The sequence below is a fragment of the Elephas maximus genome, chromosome 22 (genome assembly GCF_024166365.1).
Source record: "Elephas maximus indicus isolate mEleMax1 chromosome 22, mEleMax1 primary haplotype, whole genome shotgun sequence".
In the NCBI taxonomy this organism is placed as follows: Eukaryota; Metazoa; Chordata; class Mammalia; order Proboscidea; family Elephantidae; genus Elephas; species Elephas maximus.
The window spans coordinates 32477591-32492950 of NC_064840.1; the positions used below are offsets into that span (position 1 = coordinate 32477591).

A 15360-nucleotide genomic window follows, 5' to 3' on the forward strand; every position below is an offset into this window, starting at 1 on the left:
CAGCCTTTCCATGGAAGCCCTACAGGGCAGTTGTGCTCTGTCCTGTAGAGCCGCTATGAGTCAGAATCAACTCAACAGCAATGTGTTTTGTTTTGTTTTGGTAGCCTTTTAGGTAAAAACAATATTGTTTCATCAAAAGCATGACACCTTCTGATTAAATCTTCATGTTGAAAAAGAAGAGCTGACTGGAGTCCTCTGGCTTTCATCAGTGGGGCATCATAGTGAATGTGAAACTAATATGAAGATCACTGGAGACAGGATGTCAATTGAGAATGGTTAGTGATTAACCTTACTATTCTGCCTGAAGAAACTGTAAAAGTGAGTTGGAATCCATTAATGAAATATCACGTTTATTCCTACCATGACAATGCAGACAGTCTGGAAAGAAAAGGCTCAGGACAGCAGACTATATAAGAGCTCTAGACACCTGACTCTGGGACCACTATCCCGTCCTATCTATTTAGGTGAATGCCTAAAGCAACATGCGTTTAGGTATTAATCCCCCTCACAAGAAGTAATTTACAAAAACCAAACAAATCTCCTTATGGCAAAAAGCTTTAAAGAAACAATGATCTGTGTAATACTTAATAAAATAAGATTTCAGTGCAGCTAAAGACATCTCAGAATTAAAGACATCTCAGAATACCAGAAAAATGTTTACCAGTGGGTTTGTTTGAATTAATGTAATTGACAGATTGATTTTTTTTCTGAACAAGTGCTCGGCAAACTGTCCGGTGAAGGACCAGGTAGCATACATTTTAGGCTTGGCAGACAATACCATTTCTGTTGAAAGTACTTGATGCTTCTGCTGTATGGCATGAAAATAGCCGCAAACAGTATATAAATGATGAATCATGGTGTGTTTCAATAAAATTTTGATAGACATTGAAATTTGAATTTTATATAATTCACATGTCACGAAATAATCTTTTGATTTTTATTCAATCGGCTAAGGTGGTAAAAACCATCTTGGTTTATTGGCCATACATAAACAGCAAGCAGGCCAGATTTGGCATGTCATGGGCTCTAGTTTGCTGACCCTTGCTCTAAACAACATTCCATTCTAATTGTAGTATTAGAGGTACTTATATTCACTCCTCTTTAACTATTCTGACCTTTCAATTTCTAGGCTTTTGAAGATCATGAATTTGCAACAAATTAGAATTATTATAACCAATTGATATTCCAAATGATAGGTTTATAGGAAGTGGAACATTTCATAGTCCTTAGGCTTAATCCACACTTTGAAAGTGATGCTTTAATTTGAAATGATCAAATTTGCCAACATGGCTTCTGAATGGTTCCTGTCACATTAAGTAGACATTTAACTTAGCTTGAATAGTAAGGATACATTCCTGAAGATTCGGATTAAAAAAAATAAAATTACTTGATATTTATCTGTCACTGGGTAATCATGTATCAGCCCACACTAAGCTTGTGTTTTACTCTCAGGTAATAAAATATATCAGTAGCTCATAATGATTATTTCAAAAGTTACGGGGCTGTGTCCAGATTATAGCCCAAGTAATTTATTACAGTGATTGTAGGTGCTTCCAATTAGATTGGCAAGTATTTCAAGTTTTAGGCTAGTGTAAAGAATAGGTTAATAAAACCAATGAGTATCTTCATTTAAAATAAAAAAGAGGCTATAAATTAACAGGTGAATTCATTTGTTGAGGGTCTTCAACACAGATCTTTATCTGGAACCACATAAAACCTGGAAATAATTGACTCAATCACAAATATTTTAAATTTTACCCAGTTAATAAAGGTAAAAAACTCAACTTGGTACATGTAAGACATGTCTGGATATTTTCAGAGGTCTTGTCATAACTTCTGTCTTAATTGACAGGCTGGTGATTTGGCCTGGCTTCATAACTTCGATGCTTCAGTATGAAAATGACAACATGCTCTCCATTGATGTCACCCACAAAGTCCTTCGAAGTGAAACTGTTAGATTTCATCTTCAACTTATATCATCAAATGGAGGAACATAAATTTCAGGAATAAGTTTCTAAAGATCTATTAGGTTTAATCGTTCTTACAAAGTAAGACAGCTTTCTAAAATGAAAAGTAGTCGTTTTGCAAGTCTCAAGATAATATGGCAATCTAGCCCTATAACATTAGATAGGAAGTGGGTTTTAAAGTTGCATGTCGAGTACAGCATGAAAATGGGGGAGGGATACTTGCCACCTTTCTCAAGAACTGTGTTTTGGGGAACATAGTCATCTGGAAATGACAAGTATCTGATGATTTTTATTCCATTTATTTTTTATTTTCTAATAGTACTTGCTCAGTCACTTCCCCCACCCATCTAACGTAGTCTTAAGAAATTCTTTCACCTTCCTCTTTCCATTACATTGTATATTGCTAGGTGATTTGAAACCTTATTTTTAGGTACTACATACATTCTAGTTTCTCTTTATTATTACAGTATATGAACAGGGAACTGCCAGAAATTCAAACTGCCAGATTCAGAAGAGGACATGGAACACCAGGGATATCATTGCTGATGTCAGATGGATCCTGACTGAAAGCAGAGAATACCAGAAAGATGTTTACCTGTGTTTTATTGACCATGCAAAGGCATTTGACTGTTGTGGACCATAACAAATTATTGATAGCATTGCAAAGAATGGGAATCACAGAACGCTTACTTGTGTTCATGAGGGAACCTGTACAGAGATCAAGAGGCAGTTGTCCAAACAGCACAAGGGGACACTGCATGGTTTAAAGTAAGGAAAGGTGTGAGTCACGGTCGTATCCTTTCACCAGACCTATTTAATCGGTATGCTGAGCAAATAATCCGAGAAACAGGGCTATATGAAGAACCAGTGCATCAGGATTGGAGAAAGACTCATTAACAACCTGTGTTATGCAGATGACACAACCTTGCTTCTGAAAGTGAAGAGGACTTAAAGCACTTAACTGATGAAGATCAAGGACCACAGCCTTCAGTATGGATTACACCTCAACATAAAAATCCTCACAACTGGACCAATAAGCAATATGATAAACAGAAAAGATGGAAGTTGTCAAGGATTTCATTTTACTTGGATCCACAATCAACACCCATGGAAACAGCAGTCAAGAAATAAAAAGACGCATTGCACTGGGCAGATCTGCTGCAAAGGACCTCTTTAAAGTGTTGAAGAGCAAAGATGTCACCTTGAAGCCTGAGGTGTACCTGACCCAAGCTATGGTATTTTCAGTCACGTCATATGCATACAAAAGCTGGACACCAAAGACCAAAGAAGAATTGATGCCTTTGAATTGTGGTGTTGGTGAAGAATATTGAATATACCATGGACTGCCAAAAGAACGAACAAAACGAACATAATCGGTCTTGGGAAAAGTACAGCCAGAATGTTCTTTAGTAGTAAGGATGGCGAGACTGCGTCTTACATACTTTGGACATGTTCTCAGGAGGGATCAGTCCCTGGAGAAGGACGTTATGGCCTGGTAAAGTACAGGGTCAGTGGAAAAGAAGACCCTCGATGAGATGAATTGACACAGTAGCTGCAACAATGGGCTCAAGGAGCATGGCGCAGGACTGGGCAGTGTTTCATTCTGTGGTACATAGAGTTGCTGTGAGTCAGAACTGACTTGATGGCACCTAACAACAACATTATATCTGTACATTTTAATCAGAAATCAAATATTCTATAGGGATAACAATAAGACATATAGAGTGGATGATATTGACTGGGACCAGAATCCAAAGGGTACCTTTAAAAAAGGAGATGGCTCTGAAGTCAGCTTCTTAGAGCACTACGGAAAGGTATTGAAGTTCTCTTGTTTTTATCTTTTTAATATGAAATATGAAGCTCTTAATAGAATTCTGAGGTATTTTCAGTTGTTTACTAACACTTGTTGCACATTTGAAACAAACCAAAAATCTAACCTATTGCAGAGCCCAACTCATAGCAATCCTATAGGACAGAATAGAACTGCCTATAGGGTTTCTAAGCTCTGGACGCTCAGCTGAAACCTGTCTGCCATGGGTGACCCTGCTGGTATTTGATTACAGGTGGCATAGCTTACAGCATCACAGCAACACACAAGCCCCCACAGTACAACAAACTGACAGACTAAGACTAGGAAGAAGGACCCGTTGGTCTACTTCTGAAAAGAATTAGCCAGTGAAAACCTTATGAATAGCAGTGGAATATTGTCGGATATAGTGCTGGAAGATAAACCTCTCAGGGTCATCTGGGGAAGAGCTGCCTCCTCAAGGTAGCATGGATGGAGTCAAGCTTTTGGGACCTTCATTTGCTGTTGTGGCATGACTGAGAAATAAGAAATAGCTGCAAACGTCAATAGTAATCGGAACCTTGAATGTACAGAGTATGAATCTAGGAAAATTGGAAATCGTCACAGATGAAATTGAACACATAAAGATCGATATCCTAAACATTAGCTCAAAGTTGGACTGGTATTGGTCATTTTGAATCAGACAATCACATTGCCTGCTTTGCCAGGAATGACAGCTTGAAGAGGAATGGCATTACGTTCATTATCAAAAAAGAACGCTTCTAGATCCATCCTGAAGTACAACACTGTCAGTGATAGGATAATGTCCACATGCCTACGAGGAAGACCAGTTAATAGGACTATTATTCAAATTTACACACCAGCCACTACTGTTCAGTGTGTCAGATCTATTCTTGAGATGGTCTCAATTCAGGTGGGGTATATTCAAGGTCATACTTTGGCTCCAGTGGACTTGTTCTAATTTTCTTCAGTTTCAACTTTAACTTGCACATGAGTAATTGATGGTCTGATCTGCAGTCAGCCCCTGGCCTTGTTCTGACTGACAATATTGAGCTTTTCAATTGTCTCTTTCCACAGATACAGTCTATTTGATTCCTGTGTATTCCACCTGGCGAGGTCCATGTGTGTAGTCAAGCCAATTCCAACTCATAGCTACCCTATAGGACAGAATAGAATTGCCCCATAGGGTTTCCAGGGAATGCCTGTTGGATTTGAGCTGCCGACCTTTTGATTAGCAGCCCTAGCTCTTAACCACTGTGCCACCAGGGTTTCCAAGATGAGTTGTTGAAATGACATCAAGGACATGAAGGGCATGAAGAAACCAAAAAGTCATTAAAAAGACAAAGAAAAGACCAAAATGATGTCAAGAGACTTTGAAACTTGCTCTTGAACATCAAGTAGCTAAAGTTAAAGAAAATATGAAGCAAAAAAGCTGAACAGACGATTTCAAAGGGCAGCTTGAGAAGACAAAGTATTATGATGACATGTGCAAAGATCTGGAGATAGAAAACCAAAAGGGAAGAACACACTCAACATTTCTCAAGCTGAAAGAACTGAAGAAAAATTCAAGCCTCAAGTTGTAACACTGAAGGATTCTATGGGGAAGATACTAAATGACACAGGAAGCCTCAGAAGAAGATAGAAGGAATACACTGTCATTATACCAAAAAGAATTGGTCAATGTTCAACCATTTCAGGAGGTAGCATATGATCAGGAACTGATGGTACTGAAGGAAGAAGTCCAAGCTGCAATGAAGGCACTGGCAAAAAACAAGGCTCCAGGAATTGATGAAATACCAGTTGAAATGTTTCAACAAAGGGATGCAACAGATGTGATCACTTGTCTATGCCAAGAAATTTGGAAGACAGCTACCTGGTCAACCAACTGGAAGAGAACTATATTTATGCCTGTTCCCAAGAAAGGTGATCCAACTGAATGAGAAAGTATTGAGCAATATCATTAATATCATATGCAAGCAAAATTTTGCTGAAGATCATTCAAAAGCGCCTGCAGCAGTATATCGACAGGGAACTGCCAGAAATTCAAGCCGGATTTAGAAGAGGACATGGAACCAGGGATATCATTGCTGATGTCATATGGGTCCTGGCAGAAAGCAAAGAATACCAGGAAGATGTTTACCTATGTTTTATTGACTGTGCAAAGTATTCGACTGTGTGGGTTATAACAAATTGTGGATAACATTGCAGAGAATGTGAATTCTGCAACATTTTAACTGTGCTCATGAGGAATCTACATGGGTCAAGAGGCAGTCATTAGAACAGAACAAGGGGGTATTGCATGGTTTAAAGTCAGGAAAGGTGTGCGTCAGGGTTGCATCATTTCACCATACATATTCAATCTGTATGCTCAGCAAATAATTTGAGAAGCTGGAAGAACCAGGCATCAGGATTGGAAGAAGACTCATTGATCAACCTGCATTATGCAGGTGGCACAACCTTGCTTGCTGAAAGTAAAGAGGACTTGAAGCACTTAAGTGATGAAGATCAAAGACCACAACTGTCGGTATGGATTACACCTCAAGATAAAACAAAAATCCTCACAATTGGACCAATAAGCAACATCATGATAAATGGAGAAAAAACAGGTTATCAAGGATTTTATTTTGCTTGGATCCACAATCAACAACAGTGGAAGCGGCAGTCAAGAAATCAAAAGACACCGTACCCAAAGCCAACCCTTTAGACAGGGATTGGATTGGACTATAAGATAGAAAATGATACTGGTGAGGAGTGAGCTTTTTGGCTCAAGTAGACACTTGAGACTATATGGGCAACTCCTGTCTGGAGGCAAGATGAGAAGGCGAAAGGGGACAGGAGCTGGTTGAATGGACACAGGGAATACAGGGTGGAAAGGAGGAATGTGCTGTCTCATTAAGGGGAGAGCAGCTAGGAGTACATAGCAAGGTGTATATAACTTTTTGTATGAACAACTGACTTGTAAGCTTTCACTTAAAGCCCAACAAATATTAAAAAAAAAATCAAAAGACTCATTGCATTGGACAAATCTGCAAAAGGCCTCAAAGTGTTGAAAAGCAAAGATGTCATCTTGAAGACTAAGGTGCGCCTGACCCAAGCCATGGTGTTTTCAATTGCATCATATGCATGTGAAAGCTGGGCAGTGGATAAGGAAGACTGAAGAATTGACGCCTTTGAATTGTGGCGTTGGTGAAGAATATTGAATATACTATGGACTGCCAAAAGAATGATCATATCTGTCTTTGAAGAAGTACAACCAGAAAGCCTTAGAAGCAAGGATGGTGAGACTGCATCTCCCACACTTGGACATGTTATCAGGAGGGATCAGTCCCTGGAGAAGGATGTCATGCTTGGTGAAGTATAGGGTTAGCAAAAAAGAGGAAGACCCTCAATGAGATGGATTGACACAGTGGCTACAACAGTGGACTCAAGCATAGCAACAATTGTGAGGATGGCCCAGGACCTGGCAGTGTTTCGTTCTGTTGTGCACAGGGCAACTGTGAGTGGAAACTGACTCAAGGGCACCTAACAACATAGGGTTTCTAAGGAGCGGCTGGTGGATTCAAACTCCCAACCTTTTTATTAGCAGCTGAGCTCTTAACTACTGCACCACCAGGGCATTCGTTTGAAACAAGATGCTTTTTAAAATTGTATTAAGCTGTCTTTATTAGGGTAATCACAGCATAACTAAGTTTAGCTTGTTATGGGGTTATTAAAACGCCACTTTTCATTTGACAGGATTCCCATAATGAAACTTGCCCTGCCCTGGCTCCTTTTTGCGGTAGAATGAAAGGTTGCATTTGAATATAAGCATGTGAAGGACAAATAGGATAATGGGGTATACAGTAAGAGTCATCAGCTCAGCATACTGCCCCTCATCCTGTAATCAACACTTTCTTAGAAGGGGGTTAAACAACTTTGAACCTTGAGAACTAGATGTCCTGCATACTGGTTAACTCATAACTTTTGATCTACATGGAAACCCTGGTGGTATAGTGGTTAACAGCACGCCTGCTGACCAGAAGGTGGTAGGTAGTTCCAGTCTACCAGGTGCTCCTTGGAAACCCTGTGGGGCAGTTCTACTTTGTCCTATAGGGTCACTATGAGTCAGAATCCACTTGATGGCAGTGGTTTTCTTTTTTGTTTTGAACTACGCATTGCTGAAATTCAGACAGACTTATTTCACGTAGACTAGATCAGTTCACCGTATGATCTTCCAGCCTTAGTTTTACAAAGATATTTTTTGCTTTTGGCACAGTAATCACCAAGTTGAAAAGACCACCAAAGGCAAATAGCAGTAAGAACAACTACTAACCAGAAGGTGAAATGCCTATACAAAAATAAATATATTGTTTCAGTATTCAGAGAGAAGCAGATTGGCCCGTCAGTCCTCAGAAGGCCGTATTCCACTTCATAATGCACTGTTAAAAGTGCAGGAAAATTATTTCTAGAAAATGATGAAAATCTTAAAGCTTGTCCTTGAAGTGCTAACATATCACTTTTTCTACTTTCAGTAGAGTATTTCCAATTTCCAAAAAACAATAAATGAGCTGTCGTATGTTTGTGTCTGGTGTGAAAAGTATCATCTGACTAGTGACCTTTAGAATGTCTTGTTGTTGGTTGTCTAGTATATCCTGGTCTCTGGATGCTCAGCTATGAGTGAAAAATCAGATGCCACTCCGGAGGGAGGTGACTCTGAGAGGTTGCATTAGGGATAGTCTTATTCTGGGCAAACTGAAAGTAAGCCAATGTCATTTCAGCTTCATTTCCCTGCTGCTCATTCTACCTCTTAACTCCTTAAGGTCTCCTACCCTGCCTATCTAGATTCTTCTGCATGTCAAGACGGCTCTGAGAAGTGGGTGCTAGCATCGTTCTGTGGTTTATCTTAATAACCACTGTCTGGTGTATGTCAGCATAAAGGGGACTTGGATGAAAGTGTGATTTAAACCTGAAGCAAGGTCTAGGGAAGTTCTCCCTTCTGACTGGTGTTAAACCTCACGTCCCAGCATGGCCTCCTGTAAATGGCTTCTGCCTCAGGCCCATGTTGCTCTGTTTGCTCCTTAGGAGATCTCCAGTCTCCTGCACACTCAGGCTTCAGATTACAGTATGTTAAAACCAAAAAACCCATAGCCATCAAGTGGATTCCTACTCATAGCGACCCTATAGGACAGAGTAGAACTGCCCCATGGCGTTTCCAAAGAGCACCTGGTGGATTTGAACTGCTGACCTTTGGTTAGCAGCCATACCACTTTTCTACTACGCTACCAGGGTTTCCTTACAATGTGTTAGTGATTCTCAAATTTCCAGCTCTAGCCCAGACATCTCTAAGGTCACCTGCCTGTTTTAAGTGTTTGGCTATCTCAAAGATACCTCACATGTGCGCAGCTCTGAACATGTGATGTCCCCCAGGCCAGCCCCCTAGTTACTGCTCTTCATTGCTGTGCATGTGTGTCAGTTCCACAGAAGCAGGAATGTTGATGTTCATAAGTCACCAGTGCCTGGCACTCCATAGACACTCAGATGTTTGTGAAACGGATGAACAAATAATGAAGAACTCAAGCCTCAGGCGCCATTGTCTCTTCCTCACCTGTCAAATGCCATCACTCTACCTTATCAGAAATTCTTTCATTTTTCTCCTTTTCTAAGTGGCTGTCATCTTCTTTCAGGGCTCCATTTCTGACTCATCTGACTAGTCTCTTAGTGTTCATTTCTACTGTTTTCTGATGCATTTTCAAACTCATATAAATCTTGAGGTTACCCAAAACAGTTAAGTGGCTTCCCATTGCTCCTGTATCTTGTTAAGGGTATCAGTTTTTACCCAGAGAGACCCTGCCTGCTCCTCTATCCACATGTCTTGCTTGTCCCCCGCACTGGCCTTCTTTCCTAACCGTTGGGCTTTGCCCTCACTGCTCCCTCTCTCTGAAACACTTTGCACACTTCTATGCTGTAGGTCTCACCTGGATTCCTGCTGCAGGGAAGCCCCTTTGACAACAGGGGTGGCCAGGTGTTTTTAGTAGGTATAATTAACTGAAAGGGCTTGGGGTTGAGATAATTGGAATCAAGGCATTCTTAGAACTTCCTAGTACAAATGCAATTTTGGTAATAAGTGACTTGAGATTAAAGATAATATCTACAAAAGACTCGGCAGAAGAGAGATGGGCCTTTGCAAGGGAAGCTTATGGTTAATCAGTTTTAAAAAGGTTTAGCAGTAATGTTAAACAGAAGTGTGAGTGCAGGTATTCTAGATGTAGGGAAAATATTAAAGAATTGGTAGCCTTTTTGTTTAGGGCCTAAGAATATAGAAAGGAGGGTCCCAGAGTTGTCCATTTGGGAACTATGCATTTGAGGTGTTTTGGCGAGATAGGGTGAGAGTAGGGGCATTTCTGAAATTAATACCATGCTTCTGCCATGCGTGTATGCCCAAGTAACTGACGTGGTGTAAGGAGGGTGGCTGTTGACAATTAAATGCTTAATAAAGAGAACAACATTATAAAATACGTAATTGTAGTTGTTCGTTGCCATTGAGTTGATTCTGACCGATGGCAACCCCACGTGTGTCAGAGTAGAACTCCATGGTGCTTTCAAGGCTGTGACCTTTCAGAAGCAGGTTGCCAGGCCTGCCTCCTGAGGTGCTGCTGGTTGGGTTTGAATGGTCAGATAAGAGTGTCTTCCTTGAAATTTTCTTGTTTGAAATAAGAAAGCTAACCTTCTTCTTTGATAATTGGTAAAGAGCTCAGTATAGGACAAAACCAAGAATTTAAGATTTTTGGTATCATAATTCGTGAGACAAAGTAGCCAGGACCTTTCCATGTGACAGAAATAAGGAATAGGCAGGCACCTTTTCATCTGTTGATGACAGAATGAGACTAAAGAAATGGCCATGACGCTATTTTTTTTTTTTTGAATGTTCAGTGGAGATACGCATTTTTTACTATAATAAAAAGCTATACCAGAATTAAGAAGTTAGGATGTTGTTAAAATAATACAGGAGGAGATACTAAAGAGGGTCTTTCAAATACGGGGCCAGAAGCTCTAGTGAAGATAATTCAAGAGACATCTATGGTTCTAGAATGGCAGAGTGGTGCTGGAGGCCAGAGATTTCATTTTGTACATGCATTAAATCTTGGCCTTAAAAACTTATTTTAAGCAAGTGCTTAGGATTAAAGATAACATCTAGAAAAGACTTAGGAGGGAGAAGGGTCTTCGGAAGGGAAGCTTATGGTCAATCGGTTTTAAAAGGTTTAACGGCAATGTGAGGAATCTTAAGATAGGCTATCTTAGTATCACTTTTTTTTTCCACATGCTTTGGACATGTTATCCAGAGGGACCAGTCCCTGGACAAGGACATCGTGCTTGGTAAAGTAGAGGGCAAGAGAAAAAGAGGAAGACCCTCAGTGAGATGGATTGACACAGTGGCTGCAACAATGGGTGCAAGCGTAACAATGATTGTGAGGATGGCGCAGGACCGGGCATTGTTTTGTTCTGTTGTACACAGGGTCGGTGAGTCGGAACTAGCTCGACGGCACCTAATAACATCACTTAATTGAAATTGGGCTTCTTGGAAGTGTCAGGATTTTGTAAAAAGTTTTCCTAATTAAAAGTATCTTGTAGCATGGAAGGAAACCCTGGTGGCGTAGTGGTTAAGTGCTACGGCTGCTAACCAAGAGGTCAGCAGTCCGAATCTGCCAGGCACTCCTTGGAAACTCTATCGGGCAGTTCTACTGTGTTCTATAGGGTCGCTATAAGTCAGAATCAACTCAATGGCAGTGGGTTTGGTTTGGTTTTGGTAGTATGGAACCCTCTTGCCTCCCCCTGTTACTCTTAGAGTGAGACTCCTCTCACAAGTAAGCTTTCACTAGAGTACAAGTGGTTTTAGAGGAATGAGGCTGTGCAGAAGGACTGTTTTTGAAAAGAAGAAACTAATAGAACTGTGACAATAAGTCAAGACTTTTAGGGAAAAAGGGGAGATACTCAGCGCTTATGCATCACAGGCTGTTTTAGGGGGATTAAAAATGCGTTTTTAACCTGAAACTGATACCAGCCTAGCTGTTACATCAATCCTTAAATTAAAAACAAAACAGTAGCCCACTGGCCTGTTACTAAAGACGTTTATTCTGAATGGTGCCACGTTTCTGCCTTGAATAGCAATATAATCAAGAAATCACCGACTTGAAGCAACCCCTGCTGGTCAAAGAGGAGGAGTGGCCCTGGTGGCTCATTACCGGGATCCGCCATGCTCATGCCTGAGCTCTGCTGCCTGACAGGTACTCTGGGACTGTGTATGCTGGGAGTGATGCCACTGGACTGTTAACCCGTTCTGCCTGGCAGTCCTCAAACAGCCCTCTACTTCTGCTCTCCACCCCAACCCCCCCAAAAAAACTTAAAACTGCTTCATCTCCTTGGAATTGTTTTTCACTCATCACCATAAAAAAAAGGTACACCCCAAATATTACTAAATTTGATTCTTGTTTTTTTTTTTAACACACACAATGTTTTATTTAAAGGTCTAACTGATAAAATGTGGAATGATTTTAATGTAATGAAAGACTTGGCTCTTCATACAAGATTAACTTCAGGACAAAGGCAGCACAAAGTAGGAAGACTCATTGATTCTATTCATAAGTAAGTCGTGTACATTTCCCTGGGGTATGGTTTTTGTTTTCTGTTCAGCATTTTCTATGGGTTTTGGAGGTGACTCTTTTCTGGGGGGGGCGATGGAAAGTGTCTGGGCGGGTTTGTGGTTTGTGTTTCTCAGTGAGGCTACCGTTTGTCAGGGAGTAGCAAAGTTAGACCATGTAGTCCATGGCCTTCTAATTCTTCCGCTAGAAAAAAAAAAAGGAACAGAAAAGAAATGCTCTTGCACCAACCTGTTCTGCCTCTGTTATATCAAGGGGTTTACTTTGGGGGGACGAGTTGTTTGGGCATCAGCGTTTTAACTTAAAGACACCACGAAGGAAAGCAAACAGATTTGATGAGAGGAAAGTGGATTGTACTTGCATATTTCCTAGCACACTCACTAAGAGGAACGTGGACAAATTTTGTACACTGGAATAGATCTCTGTTAAAATACGCCTTAGTTTTTGCTGTTTCTTTGAGTTGAGCAGTGTGTAAATGTTAAATTTACAGGGATGACAGTGTTCAGTGGGAGCTTCAAGACCGGGGTTTGAGCTTTGACTCCAACTTCCTGTCCTCCCGAGAAAGAATTTTGCAAGCAGAAAAGATTTCACCAAGGTGGAAAAACAGTAAGGCACTTTTTGAAGTTGGCAAGTGAAATTTGGGTTAGATTTGCAATAAAGCAAGTAGGGATTACCTAGTTCATGCCAGCATAGTCCTGTTACCACCTTCCGCTTTTCCGCTACTGTCTCGGCTCTCTGTCAGCGAATGTGAGCAACCCAGGATTTCAGAAATGGGTCAGTTCCAGGAACAGATAATGTGGAAGCACTAGAGAAATACAGACCTTTGCCTTGGTCCTCAAAATAATCTGTAACACTTAGCTAAAAGGTGGCTTAGTTATCTTGTAATAACCTGAGTTATTTAAATTAAGGCATAGAAGAATTCTGACTGCCTGATTGGGTTGACAGTTTGCCTGCGGCTAACATGAAAAACTCTCAATTTATTTGGCTTCATTTTTGTCTGGACCATTTGTTTTGTAGGGATATGGATTAAAAACTATGCTGCCTTTTATATTTTATCTTTAGAAAAGGAAAAGCAAGTATGCTAAAAATAATTTTTGTATAACTGAAACTGCCTTCAAGTGCTAAAAATTATTTTTATAGGAAACTCTTGCTCTTCCTGCTTTCTTAAATGTTCAGGGAGTTAACAGTCTAATCACGTAACTTAGTATTTTAATGGTAATTGTTTTTATTAATCCCTGTAGAAATACTAAAACTATATGGCCCTACATAAACATGGTTGGGGAGGTGGGTAGAACGTGTGAAAATCACTAGGCCCTTTCCTCTGTGATAAATATCACCAGGTTGCTGTGCCCTGAGTTCGTGTTAGTTTTCTGCTTTGCCATCAGATGTCTTTGCCACTCACTTTCAGTATCTGATACCTCAGTCAAGTTCTTAATTTTCAAAGCCTTATTTTTTCTATCTTTATCATGAGGAAAAGAAAACCTATCTTTGTAAATTCTAGAGACAGTTATGGAGAGTGCAACTTAAGTACGTAGGAGAGTACCAGACACGTGAACATTCAAGTGGTAGCTGTGACCATGACTATATTTGAGTAAAATTGCATCATCCTGTGGACGAATTTTTTTATTTTCCCCCCCTCACTGTAATTCAGCTGTCAGAGTCATATTCTAAGGTTCAAAATATGCCATGGTGGAATTATTGAAGACATTTGGCTTTATCACTGAGAACTTAAAATGGAATTTACAGCGTGTCTGATCTCTCTTCTAGTTTAATTACAATCCACAATTTGCAGACTGGTCAAAAGAAACCAGCAGAGACCTGGAAGCAGGAGATGGTGGGGTGGGCTTCCTGGCCCACAGAGAGAGAAGGCTTGAGTGCTGAGGGCCAGTGAGAGGCATGCCTACAAGCATGGCTGGGAAGAGACTGTTCCGAAGAAAGAACTGTATCCTGAGTGTTCCTGAACTGGAATTGTAACCTGTTACTTCTCTAATAAACCCCATAATCGTGAGTATTGTCTTTGAGCTCTTTGTGGCCATTGCAATGAATTATTGAACCCAGCAGAGAAGTAGAGAGTACCATGGGAGGGATAGTTGGTGTCAGAATTAGTAAAGATGGTGGAGAGAGGAGGCATGTCTGACCTCTACCTCATAGGAGTCAACCTTGAGCTGTTGATCTTGTTTCTCTTTCCGCCTTATGAAGTTAGAGGTCAGACACTGCCCCCATGCCATTTTTATGGATGCTCCGCTAAATAGTGTCAAGCCACTAAATAACTGGCTGTTGGTCTATACTGGAAGGAATTATAAAACAGCTGATTCGTTGATACAAAACCTATTTAAGGTCACGCCAGTCATGGGAATACAAATGAAAAAATCAGTAATATAAGTTTATTGAGTGCTTTCTACCCTGCAAATTGACTTGTAGTCATACGGAGGGTTGGGAGAGCTCAAAGTGATGTTGGTTATTGTTGTCGTTAGGCTCTGTTGTGTCGCTTCTGACTCCTAGCAGCATTTGCTGTCCTTATAAGCATGGCTGTGTTTGAGCCTGTTGTTACAGTTGCTGTGTCAATCCATCTAGTCTAGAAGTCTAGAGTTTTCCTCTTTTTCGTTGACCCTCTACCTTACCAAGCATAATGTTCTTCTCCAGGGACTGGTTTCTCCTGATAACATGTCCAAATTATGTGAGACCAAGTCTCCCCATCCTCACTTCCAAGGAGCATTTAGGCTGTCCTCTTGGAAAAAAAAAAAAAAAAATTTTTTTTTTTTTCCAAGAGCACAGACAGACTTGTTCCTTCTTCTGGCAATCTATGGTATATTAATTCTTCTTCACCAATGCCATAATTCAAAGGTGCCGGTTCTTCTTTGGTCTTCCTTACTCATTGTCCAGCTTTTCCATGCATATGAGGCAATTGAAAATACCATAACTTGGGTCAGGCGTAGTCCTCAAAGTGACGTCT

The 15360-nt window shown here is 40.4% G+C and overlaps 1 long non-coding RNA gene across 8 annotated transcripts in view; it reads left to right on the top strand.

Annotated features, from left to right (window-relative positions):
• LOC126066141 (uncharacterized) overlaps positions 1-15360 on the top strand; it is a 36434-nt gene that overhangs the window by 14014 nt on the left and 7060 nt on the right. For 4 of the 8 annotated variants that reach the window (XR_007515007.1, XR_007515004.1, XR_007515010.1 and 1 more), the window contains 7 exons: positions 105-275; positions 1853-2048; positions 2435-3781; positions 11917-12035; positions 12276-12393; positions 12898-13013; positions 14175-14411. This is a non-coding gene — a long non-coding RNA (uncharacterized LOC126066141). The remainder of the gene's footprint in view (positions 1-104; positions 276-1852; positions 2049-2434; positions 3782-11916; positions 12036-12275; positions 12394-12897; positions 13014-14174; positions 14412-15360) is intronic. The other 4 variants (XR_007515011.1, XR_007515008.1, XR_007515005.1 and 1 more) reach the window with 4 other exon arrangements.